The sequence below is a fragment of the Cupressus sempervirens genome, chromosome 8 (genome assembly GCF_028749045.1).
Source record: "Cupressus sempervirens isolate cs-2001-9-10 chromosome 8, ASM2874904v1, whole genome shotgun sequence".
Lineage (NCBI taxonomy): Eukaryota > Viridiplantae > Streptophyta > Pinopsida > Cupressales > Cupressaceae > Cupressus > Cupressus sempervirens.
The window spans coordinates 535400042-535413652 of record NC_143125.1 but is presented as its reverse complement, the minus strand read 5'-3'; the positions used below and the strand labels follow the sequence as shown (position 1 = coordinate 535413652).

The 13611-nt window shown below is 36.4% G+C and overlaps 1 long non-coding RNA gene across 1 annotated transcript; it reads right to left on the bottom strand.

Annotated features, from left to right (window-relative positions):
• Positions 1 to 1127: 1127 nt before the first annotated feature.
• On the bottom strand, positions 1128 to 4587 carry LOC149543551 (uncharacterized). Its single transcript, XR_016355655.1, has 2 exons — positions 3232 to 4587; positions 1128 to 2545 (listed from the first exon to the last, which is right to left on the bottom strand). It is a non-coding gene; the product is annotated as an uncharacterized LOC149543551 (long non-coding RNA).
• Between the last annotated feature and the right edge of the window lie 9024 nt (positions 4588 to 13611).

Here is a 13611-nt window from a genome sequence, read left to right as displayed (position 1 = left end):
TTGATTCAATTTTTCATTTCCAACAGATGATTCAATTGCTTCAAATATTATATATATAAGAGAGTACATGTATGTCGTTCTCCCCACTATAAATAGACAAGAACTTGGTTAAAGTTTTTTGAAAAAATTATTGCATTTTGCACCCAACTTAATGTTCACAACTTTCTATTCTAACATTATATTAGAGCTAACTATAATATCATATAACAAGGGAAGCATTTAATATCCTGTGAACTTAATATGTTTTAAAATATATGAGTATTACTAAATATGTTAAGAACTAAATTGAGATTTTGCTTCTTCCAGTACTCTTATACCTGTCATAGAGACTGGTACAGAGGAATCCTTTAATCCTTACCAGCATTATTTAATTTATTTGTTCTTAGAGATGTTCTAATGTCGATTGAGGTGTGCAGGAGATGATACTGTTTCTGCATCTTCAAGCCATTTTCCAACTGCATAAGTATTAGCCTTCTTCTTAAAGGCCTTGCTTCTATCGCCCAAAAGTTTAGACTTCTAGTGATTGCCATTGCTAGAGGGAGGTAAGCCAATTTTCCTCAAGATTATTATGCTGTATCAACCTGGTTAAAGTGTTCAGCTTGATGCTTCTCTTTTGCATTGAAAGTGCATCACAATGCCTCCAATAAACTTAGATCTCTCATTTTGTTTTGTTTTTTGTCATTGTTAAAATTAATGATGTGATGTAGCAGTCAAGGGTCTTTATATTGTAGTATATTAAATGCTTATCATGGCACTCCAAATGGCAACTACAGTGCCATCATAATCCTAGTTTGATATATAAACCTTTTGTATAATAATTATGAAAGCATTGAATGTGAATGAACCACATATGCAACTGAAATTAAATTCTTCCCTTCCTTTGATTGTATGTTTTCTTAGCTTTAAATCAAGAGTAGAGGGTCAAAAACAGAGGCATTCTACCAGCTACAAATAGGCAAAGGTTAATTAGACCTTGATGTTTCTTGGCTTTTTTCTCAAACGAACCACTCCCCTATTAGTAGGCCAAGCGAGTATGGTGGCAGATAGATTCGCTTCTCTGGTGTCAGTGATTTTTTAAAATCAGTTTACAAGATGGTGCAAAGGGTTGTGTTTGTGCTACAACTTAGTGCTGTCAGGAAACCATCCCAAAAAAATTAGTGCTACTGCTCAAATGCAAAAACAGTTACAATTGTGATATTGCTATCAAGATTTAACTATGTGATTTTTGAGTCAAACTCATTGACCCATGTTTCATGAGTAGTGATTCAACATGAATCCATCTCTCATGAGAATAAATGAAACACTTAGCACTTATTGAATCTAGGTGATGCTCACAGGGGTGAAGCACCGGGACTTCCTGGGAGGTCACCCATCCCAGTACTACTCCAGCTCGAGCGCGCTTAACTACAGAGTTTCCTCCATGGTTAAACACAAAGCTTGCAACACCATTTGCAAAACCTTCACCAAGTGTTGTGCCTTATGAACCATTCATGGTGTTTTTGCACAGGTTTTTTACTATGCTCCACGGGGACGCGTCCCCTGCCTCTGTACCCTAGTACCCGTACCAGGTACGAAACGGGGACGCGGGTACGGATTTTGGCCGTACCCTGCGACGTCCCTTTTTTGAAAAATTCAGAAACGTCCCCGAAACGGCCAAATTTTTTGGGCAGGAAACTTGGGGACGGCCAGCAGTATCGGGGACAGTTTTGCCGTCCCCTATCCGTCCCCGAAACTGCTGGCCGTCCCCTTTTTTCCAGTCAATCTAGTAAAGGCAAACCATCCCCAAAAAAACATTTTTTCGTAATTTTTGTTGTTCGTGTGGCCCCTAGTCATCTTAAAGACATAATAACAATATGCAACCCATATTTGGTCCATTAAAACACTAACTCTTCTACTCATTTTTCGATTTAACATACTTGCTAAGAGGAAGGAAAAAAACATAAGAGCATTAGCAGCAATGAGCAAAGATTGTGTTTAGTGAGGCAAGACTGCGTTCGGTATTTACTATTTACTAACTATTTTAGTTGGACTTCTCTTTATTTCATTCTGATTTCAGCATGATACTTGAAGCCTTTAGGCATTTTAATTTTTGCTATATATGTATGTGATATTGTTATAATGGAAGCACTTAGTATTTGCCATTTGATAATATTCCATGTATTTATCTTCTAAAATGTCTATGGTGAATGGTTTATCAATGTTATGATATACATATTTGAATTTTGTCTCTATATTAAAAAAAATCCCCTATGTTTTTAATCGCCGTCCCCTGATGTCCCGTCTCCTAAATTTTGGCTTCGACCCGTACCCGTACCGGAAACACGTCCCCGTCCCCTAAAACGTCCCCGTCCCGGAAACTCCGTGGAACATAGGTTTTTTATGGTTTCAAGACCTACGCATACTATTTCTGCACAGATTTTCTTCCAAGACTGATAAGCAGGGGGTGATTGTGTGAGAAGAAGGAATGCTTCTGGGCATGTAAAGCTGAAAAAGGTACAAAAACACTTGAATATCCTTGTGTCGATGTCAAAGCCACGATGATATACTGCACACAGAGGCATATTATAATTCAGAGGCAAATATGAAAATAACATTTTTTCCAATTCAGAGGCATTCAGTTTTTACAGCAAGATAAAAACCCGCACAATATTGATTTTAGAGCAAAAAACACATTTCATCCAAAGGTGACAGAAAATCTAATGCAAGAAAAGGTATCAGAAACCCTTCATTTTGTGCTGATAGATGCCCAATCACATGAAAAATACAGAAAAGTTAAGAGAAAAAAGTCATATTTTCTTAAATGCCAAGAAACCTACAAAGACAAAAATGACATGAGAAGTGAGAAGTCATGGTGCCCAAACACCGGAGATAGAAGAAAGAGATCCCAGTAAAGCTTCCTGCAAGCTCACGCCCTCTGCACATTCTTCAACTTGTCTACGGGCTTTATATGAAAAAAATATTTAAGGGAAAAGAAATTCTACAAAGAAACCCAATTCAGACCATATAAAAATTTGGGAAAAACTAATTTGAAAATCATGAACACCCAGGGTGTAGCTATGGCGGAAAAGAAGGTGTACAGTGATATCATTTCTTTTTCAGATGGGTCTAAATCATGAAATATAGCATACCCATATTAGCCATGGGCAAAGATAGAGCTTAACATTTTAGAAGGTCTAGAAAACAATTGTTTCACTTCAAACCCTAGCCAAAAACAATGGTTTCAGTACTTACCCTCTGCAATCCATTATAGTCAAATTGAAGAATCACATGCTTAGCGACCAATCCTCATCTATGGCAAGGTCATCGCCTGTTCTCCCTGCTTGGGGCTCATACCATATCAAGAGGATTTGCAGGTCAAAGAAATGCAAAGGAGATATTCCGGTGAAAGAAATGGAAATCTAAATTATTTTCCTGATGCCAAATTACTCTGTTGATTTTCAACTACATTGAATGTGCCCTTTCAATGCACCCAAACAGTTCTTCAAATTTTAGGGCATCTAAAGCGGGTGGGGGCATCAAAGTATTTGGAAGCACAATTGGCAATTGCAAGGACAAAACCCCCTACTTGCTGGACTGCCGACATGCTTAGTAGACATTTACACAGAAGCTTGGACAAGCGGTTATAAATGTTTTCCCACACAGATCTATTCATAGAACAGATTTCTGATTATGCAATGAAAAAAACACCCAATCATTTTAAAAGCATATTAACTAAGTCTGTCCAAGCTTGCTCAGCAAATATCAATACTGAAAATATTCAAATGTCAAAAATTAATTCTTCGACTAACCAACGAGTCCATTGGAAATTCTTATAAGCTTTAGTTTATATTTTTAGATACAGAACGAAAAAAGAGAAAAGCATGGTGCGAACTCTCTAACAGGCAAACAATGAGACGCTGTCACAATAAAAAGATCGAGTTATTTTCAACTTTCCCCACAAAGTTACACCTTGGAACATTTAAAGAGAAATCTCACAATTGAAATGGTCCAAAAAAAACGGTGACCTTTCTCATCAAGCATTTCTAATTTCGAAACCCAAAAGCCAGTCCTGAATTAACGAGCAATTGAAAGGAAAGAGAGAGCCCTCCGCACATTCCTCAACTTGTCTACGAGCTTTATATGACAAAAAAAAATTAGGGGAAAAGAAGCTCTCATACAGAGAAACCCAATTCAAACCATATAGAAATGTGGGAAAAAATAATTTGAAAATCCACAGGGTGTAGCTATAGCGGAAAAGAAGGTGTGCAGTGATATCATTTGTTTTTCAGATAGGTCTAAATCATGAAATATAGCATACCCATATTAGCCATGGGCAGAGAGAGAGCTTAACATTTGAGAAGGCCTACAACAAATGAATTCACACCCTAGCCAAAAACAATGGTTTCAGTACTTACCCTCTGCGATCAATTATAGTCAAATTAAAGAATCACATGCTTAGCGACCAATCCTCATCTGTGGCAAGGTCACCGCCTGCTCTACCTTCTTGGGGCTCAAATCGGATCAAGAGGATTTGCAGGTCAAAGAAATGCAAATGATATTTGCCGGTGAAAGAAATGGAAGTCAGAAGCTTCTAGATTATAAATTTAAGGACTTGTAAAATTTAAGTGCTTCTGAAAAGAATTGAATTTTTTTGTATTTATTTGTAATAAAAATTAATTATTTCTTTGCCTATTTTACTTTCAGCCAATAAGTATGAAGATGAAGATAATTGACAGTTTTCATATTTTTAAAATATAAATAAATTCATAAACTCAAAAAAAATCTTAATTATGATTGTGTTATTGGTCTATTGGCGTCAAACAGATGCATAACTTATAACTAAATATTTAAAGCTAGGAAGGATATTGATAGAGGCTAGATAAGTCTAAACCTAACAAATACTTAAAGCAATTTAAACCAATGACCAAGAAATCAAGGCTGACTTAGACTACGTTGTGCGACTAAGATTAAAAACATATATATATATATAACTAAATAGGTATACAAAACATATATAAGAAGGCATATACATAAACATATGTATGTATGTATATGTGTGTGTGTGTGTGTGTGTGTGTGCACTTGTATATGTGTGTTTGTAGATATATATGTATATATACATATACTATACACACACACACACACACACACACACACACACATAAATATATATGTATGTATGTATGTATAAACATACATACATAAGCGCAATTGAGGTCAAAAAAATCAAAAACTAATTGGCTAACAACCATATGGGTGAGCCTAGCCTGAAGGTGAACTTGTCAATATAGGAGAGTTGTTTTCTTGCATCTATTTGACTAAACAACCTACTTCTAGAGGCTAATGCCTAGGGGTGGAAGGAGCGTGAGGCTATTCCCATATGCTCCATGGTTAGCTAATTCATCGGCTAGCTTATTGTCTTCCCTATAAATATGATTAAATTTGATGTCCAAAAAATGAGATACTAGCATGTTTGGTTCGTTCTAAACTTGAATTCAATTTCCAATTTGGGGTGTTACTCTCCTAATTGTGTCAATTATTATTTGAGAGTCACCTTCTACAATTAAATTTTTGATGCCAATGTCTTTGCTGAGCCATAACCCTTATGATAATGTTGTTATTATGTCATATTGTTTGGGGTATTATTTAGGGGTTTAGCTAATATTTCTATTGCTCTTCACTATTATTAATTATACATATGATGCTAGCTGCACCGAGATTAACACTTGATGCACTGTCAAAGTTTAGTTTATGTCATCATGTTCTTAGGGCTTCCTAGTTACAATTGCATCTTTCCGCAATGCTACTCTTTCCCCCTTTTCCATACTGTGGAGGAATAATCAAGTTGTTCCATCATTTTTGAATAAATACACCCCATAAAGAGAACACTCCTTTGATATGATTAGAGTTTCTCAATCTATTATTAAGGGTCTCTACTATACTTCAATCTTGTTTGTCGAGGGTTATGGTAGAATGTTTTTCTCCTAGAATAATCTCTTCTTTCACTCCTTCCATAACTCCTATGTGATTATTGATGGACAGATTGCCCATATATCCTTATATAGACCAGCTAACATCCTTACCGACCATTATTGTAGTAGATTTCTCATATTGTTAGGAAAGGCAAATGACCGATTAATTTTATGAAAAATTTGTCTCCAACAAGAATATGATCTACCGATTCTAATTCATGTTCTCCCCCAAATCCTACTTTTTGGAACCATTCAGCTATTAAGATGTGCTTCTGCATAGCTTCCCATAAGAAGGGGCTTGCTTTTGATAACTGGGCTTTATGCCAACAAAGTTGTAGTGGGTAATAGGATGTTTGTTGATTGAGAAAGTTAGTGTGTGCTAGAAAATGTGACCTGTTGGGAGCATGAATCAACAAACAAATATTAGTTAAAAACCTCAAATATGCATCAAAGACTCATCAAAATGAAAGAACATTAACTAACTAATGCTTGCTTGAGTTTTGCAACTCTAAGCAGCCAACAAACCAAATCCTCTAGCCACCTCTATAGCTCAACAAGGGCACTCATGAGAGGCCTTGCTAGTGTGTTAAGATAGCGGGTATGTTTGGTGTGCTCTTCCAAACACAACAAAGTATTGAATCTCTTGAGTGGATATGCAAATGTGAGTAATGATGAAATATGAACCTAGGCTACATGAGATGAAGAACACCTCAAGAAATGGCTATAGAGAAAGCCATACTTCAAGGCATTCATGGATGAAAATAAAATGCGACCAAGAAAGCTAACTAAGTATGCAAGCTATACTAACATGTAAATGCAATGGAAATGTGAATGCACAAGTAAACTAGATGAACAATGCAAATGCAAAGCTAATCAGCTACCAAATGGTTAGTATGCTTTTAGAAATCACCATGAAAACTACCATGAAAGCTACTATGAAAACTCAAACTAGCATGCAAGCTCAACTATAATGAAAACTCAAATCTCAAACCAACATGATAATAGTGCAATAATGAGAGATGCAAATGCTTGAGACAAGGCCTTTATTTATAGGCTTGAGGGAGGGCTTGGTGAGGTGGCATCCATGTAAATGCCAAATATGGTGACATGCAAGCCATGCAAGTGGTCAAAAATCCAAAGTTTTCTCACACATGTGTGAGCAAACTTGAGAAGAAGAGTGGGCGATAAGAGTGCAAAGGGGAGTGTGTAGGCATGACATCTCACACATATGTGAGCACACTCTTAGGCTAATGAGGGAGATTAGGAAGGAGATTAAGAATGATTAATTGGGATTATAGAAGAAGTAGGCTTAAGAGGATGAAAATGATGGTTATATAGGTTAGGTTTTAGGCTAGGCTTAAGATTAAATTAAATAAGATTTAATTTAATCATAGGTTTAGAAGAATTAATGGAATGTAGGGATTTAAATAAATAGAATTTATTTAAAAGGGGAATTCATGGAGGGATCATGTATTAAATAAATTTAACACATTAGGGGGGTGTATTTGAATTAAATTTAAATACACTAGGCAAGTGAACTTATTTAATTAAATAAATTAAATTAAATAGGTAAAAGAATATGACAAATGAAATTAATTAATAATTAATTAATTATAATGTCAAGGGCAATATTAAATAAATTAATATAGTCTTTAGGAAAAATTTAAGTGTCTACATTTTGCCCCTCATTGATGTGATGTCAGGATGGCATCATATTAAAGAAAAGAAAATATAGGTTGCCCCATAGAAGGATAGGATTCCTAGGAATGACGATAGAGGAGGAGAGGTGCCCCCTCGAGGAAATGGGGTGAAAAAGAAATATGTTTTGCCCCATTTTCTCGAAAATAGATAGGGGATGGAAAAGGGAAAGAGGAAAGGCTCATAAGATGCCTTTGCATGACATGCTTAGTAAAAGTGGAAGGAAGCAAGGTGAATTGGATAATGATTAATATAAATGCAACTTAACTACATGAATGCATGAGATTCAGTTGTGTTCATATGGGAGAGCACACCTTAATTTGATATTGCAAGAGGAGTTATGCATCAAACACTATAGTAGCATAGATGACAAGATTCCTTTGTGTGGACGAGACTCTCAACACAATAAACGTAGGTTTCTAAGTCATGATGGAACAAATGATATATACACAATGGAGAGGTCTAAGCACACCCAAAGTCTTTTTAGGGATCTTGGTGGAAAGTGTGCTAACCCATTGCCCCCAGTGAGCAATGCATAACCATAACTTGAAAACTGACAGAGATGTGGTAAAGAATCATGAAAATAGATCATATCGCAAAATGACATGTTTAATCAGGTTAAGTCATTCAAATGATACCAAGATATTGAAGATTGAGGCACACATGGGGAGGCTATCACTGACACACAAAGATAGAATCACCAAAAAACTTTATGACCAAGTAGTCATTCAATCCATAGTTCTTGCCATGAACTTGATTTTGATAGTGAAATTTGTTAAGCTTGTGTAGGAAGGATTCATCCTGTAAGGAAAAATTTGATTGTTTGATTGAATTGTATTGAAATGTTTGTGATTTTTCACTGGCAATAGTGTGAAAGGAACAATGTTCTTAAATCATTTAGTCTTAGTGTGAATTTGTGTAAGTTTGTTTGCAATCACTACTTGATAAGCTCAATTTGATGGGTTGAAGCTCAGTTTCATGAGATTAGATGATGAACTAGAAGAATTGGGATAAGATATGATAAGATAATGGATGAATTGAATTGGAATGGAAGGGGAATACAAGAGAAAAAGTGATAAATGGTTGATAGAGGAAAGTGTGTTTAATGGAAGATTAGAAAGTTGATCAAGTTATATGCAAATAGATGGAAAAATGAAGCAATTGATGATGGAAATGATTTGAATGAAATGATTAGAAGAAGGGAATATTGAATGGATTGGAAGAAGTAAAAATTGATGGAAGGTGGAATGGATTAGAACCAATGAAAAGGGATAACCAAGGGATGGTAAATGGAGGAAAAGCAATGTGAGTTGGTGGATGAAAGGAATGGTGAAAGGATATGAGGGAAAATGTGGAGCCAAGGACCATGTTTCAAAGGAGTCCAAATGCCCCATACCAAGGGTAGGAAAATAGAAGAAAATATGGTGGGAAAGGATGCATGAAAATGGAAAGATAGTGTAAAGGCTATTGTATGCAGGAAGGGAAGGCGTGTGCTCTTCCAAAGCATGTATGAACAGTTTGGTATTATGCCTCTAATAGTGATCACAAGCATGGGCATGAAAGGGGAATGAATATGGGATATGGGATGGAGGGTATGAAAAAGGGATAATGATATGGAGGGTATGGATGAAATGTGGGATATGAAGTGGATGAAATGGAAGGGATAACCAAGATCAAGGACATATGAAAGAAGGATGAAAATATGTAGGTGTATGAATGGAAAAATGGATGAACATGACAAGGACTATGGGATGCAAGATATGGATAGAATTTCAAGATCAAATAGATGGAAGAATTATGGGAGTATATAGGATAACGTATGGATAATGAGAAAGGGACGTGGAAAGAGCATATGGATGGATGAAAGGAAAGTGAAAGTCAAGATCAAAGATGGAAAAGGATGATGAATGGGAGATGGAAGCAGGGAAGAGATGTAAGGAAGAGTGGTATGGATGGAGCTTGCCCCCAGTGTAGAGTGCAAGTGGAAGAGGAAAAGTGAATGGATGGATAAGTGGAAGTGGAAGACTGTGGATACATGATAGGAAAATGAAGGGAGGACTCAAGCATCTATTTATGTGGATGGAATCCCTTGATATCTTTTCCGCTTTTCTTTGGTATTTTGTTTTTTTTTTTTGGTTATTTTCAAGGAATTTTTACTATTTTCTCATAGATGTTGGTAGGGTAGTGAAAAGAAGGATGAAGTGGATTGGGGAATGGAGGATAATGACTTATGAAATAGTTTGGATTAAGGGGGTGGGATGGTTGGGAGGAAGATATGGTTGATGGATGCTAGGTTGGAAGAATTGTGAATAAGTGGAGGAAGGAGGTGGAAAGATCATCATTGGCACACACCTTGAAGGGTGATGGAAAGGAGGAAATTGCAGAGGATATGTAGGAGAAAGTTTGGACTTTGGGATATAGTGACCCAAAATGGATGAAGGAGACTATGGATTTAGGATGATGGATTTGGGTATATAAGGACCCAAAATGGATTTGGAAAATGGAAGCTTGGATGGATGATGAATGAGGGAAGCCTTTGGATTAGCAAAATTGGATGTCATTTGGAATCTTTCTTTGAGATTCATTGCTTCATTAAGTAGCTTGGGGATCCACAAAATTTTTGCATTTTTTATTTTTAGCCTTTGTAGCCTTCTAATTTTGCTTTGGATCACATTTTTCTTTTCTTGAACATGTCTTTTAGAGGGGACATGTTGATCCTTGGGCTTTTGTGGATTTTTGGCTTTATTCATTTTTTCTTTGGCATCCAATTTGCTTCCATTGGCCATGGTAGGGGTGCATGAAGATAAATGGGATGGAGAGCTTATGGATGGTGAACGTTGGAAGGAATTCAAGGATGTATGCCTTTGTTGATCTTGATTAGGAGCATGAGGGTATGAAGTGGAAAATGTGGATTTGGTGGATAGAGGTATGTAAGGACCCAAAATGGAAGGAAGAGATGAAGGGTTTGACTATGGAACATAAGGACCTAAAATGGATGGAAGTGAGGAAGGAATGGGGATATGGATATAAGGGCCCAAAATGGACTTGGAAGATGGATGATAGAAATTTTTAGGTTTGGATGGAGGAATTGTGGCATTGGAAGAAGTAGAAAGTGTACCAACATCTTGAGACATCATTTCTGTAATGGGATTCTTATCATTTTCAACACAAGATGTGAATCCACGTATATGGGGTTCATGAGTAGATTGGATAGGTGTGATAGGATCATGTGGAGGATTAGGATCGCAAGGGGGATTATGAGGGATAATAGGATTTTGAGATGGAGGGGGATCATGAAAGGAAAATGAAGGGGTGATTTGATCTTGACTAAAAAGAGGATCATGTAGTATAACAAGTGGATTATGAGATGGAACAGGATCATGAGATGGAGTGGAGGGAATGGAACCATGAGATGGAGTGATTTGATCTTGACATGGAGGAGTGTTAGTAGATGGAGTGGAAGGAACTTCTTCATGAAGTGGAGGATCTATGGAGGCTAACTCTTGAGATGGAATGGAATTGGTGGTATATGGAATGCCTTGATCTTGATTAGGAAGGGAATCATGAGATGGACTAGGAGGGATAAATAGATCTTGAGAGATTGGGGAATGATGAGGTGAAAAAATGCACAGATCTAGAGGAGAAAGGGAATCCATAATGTCATGCTTCGGAGGAAGGTCTTGAGCTGGAATGGGGAGCATGACTTTGGGTGATTGGATCACTTTATTTTGAATTTTTTACTTAGACAAGAATTCAGGTGAGAAAAACCTATTATGAGGTGGGGATGATGTTTTTGGAGGATTAGGATTATGTGAAGGTGGAGGTATTGGCAAGGGATTGCATGGAGGTTTGGATGGGACATGAGGGCTATGGTCTTCGAAACATTGGGGAAGAGGACACATGGCATGGAAGGTGGCCTCTTTCTATTGGCTTGCTAAGAGATAATTCTTTAGTTGCTCCATTTCCTTAGCAAGGGCATTTGTGCTTGAGAAATTGTGTGGACTATGAATGGAATCGTATGTAGGTGAAGGATAAGGAGGTGGATTTCCCTTGTCAAAGGTAGAAGAATAATGAACATGAGATGGATTAGAGTTGGATATGAAGTGTTGAGGATGGATTTGATATACTGGTTGAACATGAGGTATAACTCCATATTGTCTTTTAAGATTGTCAACCATTTGATTAAGCAAATTTAGATCCATAAATATTAAAGGAAGAGTGATGAAAGATTTGATGATGGATGTAATATGAACCTAGGACTAGGAGCAATTTTGAAATTTGTGTTGATGTGATTTGAATTGGATTGGACTTGATATTGATTTGATTGAATTTGATATGAGTTGGATTTGATTTGATGATAGATTTGATTTGATTTGATATTGATTGGATGATGGTTTGATTTGATTTGATAAAAACCTTAACCAAGTGAATGTGAGATTTGAATGAAAGTCCAATGGTGATGACAATGCTCCTATGTGCAAAGTAGAATATTTGATGCAAAGTTGAATTAGAAGAAGACGTGAATGAAATTAGAAAGATTGATTCTGGATGAAGATGTAAATGTATTGAATTAAGAATTGATTAGAAATGATTGAATTTGACAAGGAATTGGATTAGAAGAATGATGATGAAGCATTGGATGAGGGAATTGAAGTGTGACATGGAGTATGAACCATGATTAGGAAAAAGATTATGGATTTGATTGAATGATCAAGAAAATGAGGAAATGATTTGGACAACTAAAGACGAGTAGGATTGCAAGGAATGGTTTGAATGATGAAGACAAGGGATGTATGAAGGTGATGACTTTAATGGAAAGAAGAAGTGATGTGGACAACTTGACTAAGAGGACCTAGACCAAGACTTGGTTTTGTTGTTTTGAATTTTTTGAATTTTTTTGGATTTTTGAACTTTTACAACAAAAAAATTTGATTTTTACATTTTATGATGTTTTTGGATTTTTGCATTTTATAATGTTTTTAGGTTTTTTTAATTTTGAGATGCAAAATATATACAATGAAATATATACAAGGAAAGTGTAGACGGTATGTCCCCTTTAATGGGGGATGGTTTCAAACTCTCAAGCACGTCAAACACACCAACAATCTTATAAGGTTTCAACTAGGATGTACAAGGATCAACTATAGGGCATCCTCGATATATGCATGGTACGTGAAACCCAAATCTATAGATAAAAGAAAATACTGCCACACAAATGGGGGGAGACGGCAACCCAAATCTCCTCCTTCACTTCCCAAAGGTATAAAGTTCTTTGGGGCTTAGCCAAGAGTGACAATATTTTACTTCCAAGAGAGGTGTCTTTCGATTCACCTTCTGATTTTTATACTCCACCAGAACACTGAAGTTGAGGTCGTTCCAAGGGGTGATGAAATCCCCAAGTAGGCCTCCTAAAAAAGAGAAAAATAAGATCACTTATTTTTTGTGCACCCAAGATCACCCAAAGGCACGAGGGGAGAGAATACGTAAGTGGCCTCGGGGTTTAACAGACACACATTCTTTTCCAATGAAACTTTAGGTTTTGTAATCTACTTTGAAGACACACGTGTTTATAGCATACAATGTTCTTTCCAACTTGAAATCGTTGTCAACATAAATGAAAAGTGTGGATTCGTCAACAAGAAAGTAAATCGAGCGTGTGCATAAGAAAAATGTTGAAAATGAAATCAATTTCCTTTAAGGCATTCAAGAGTATGTGAATTCATTTTAAGCACCAATTCCAAATATTTGCTAGCCTAAGCATTCATGTCATTATTCTTAAGGCATTTAAGAGTGTGTGAATTCATTTTAAGCACCAAATCCAAATGTTCATTGCCATGTTATTTTATCCTTAAGCATTCAAGATTTGATGAGATTCGTTTTAAACCCAAATTGAGATGTGTATCATAGCATTGTTCTTTAACCTTTATGCATTCAAGAGTGTATTTGACTTTTAAGCATGCAT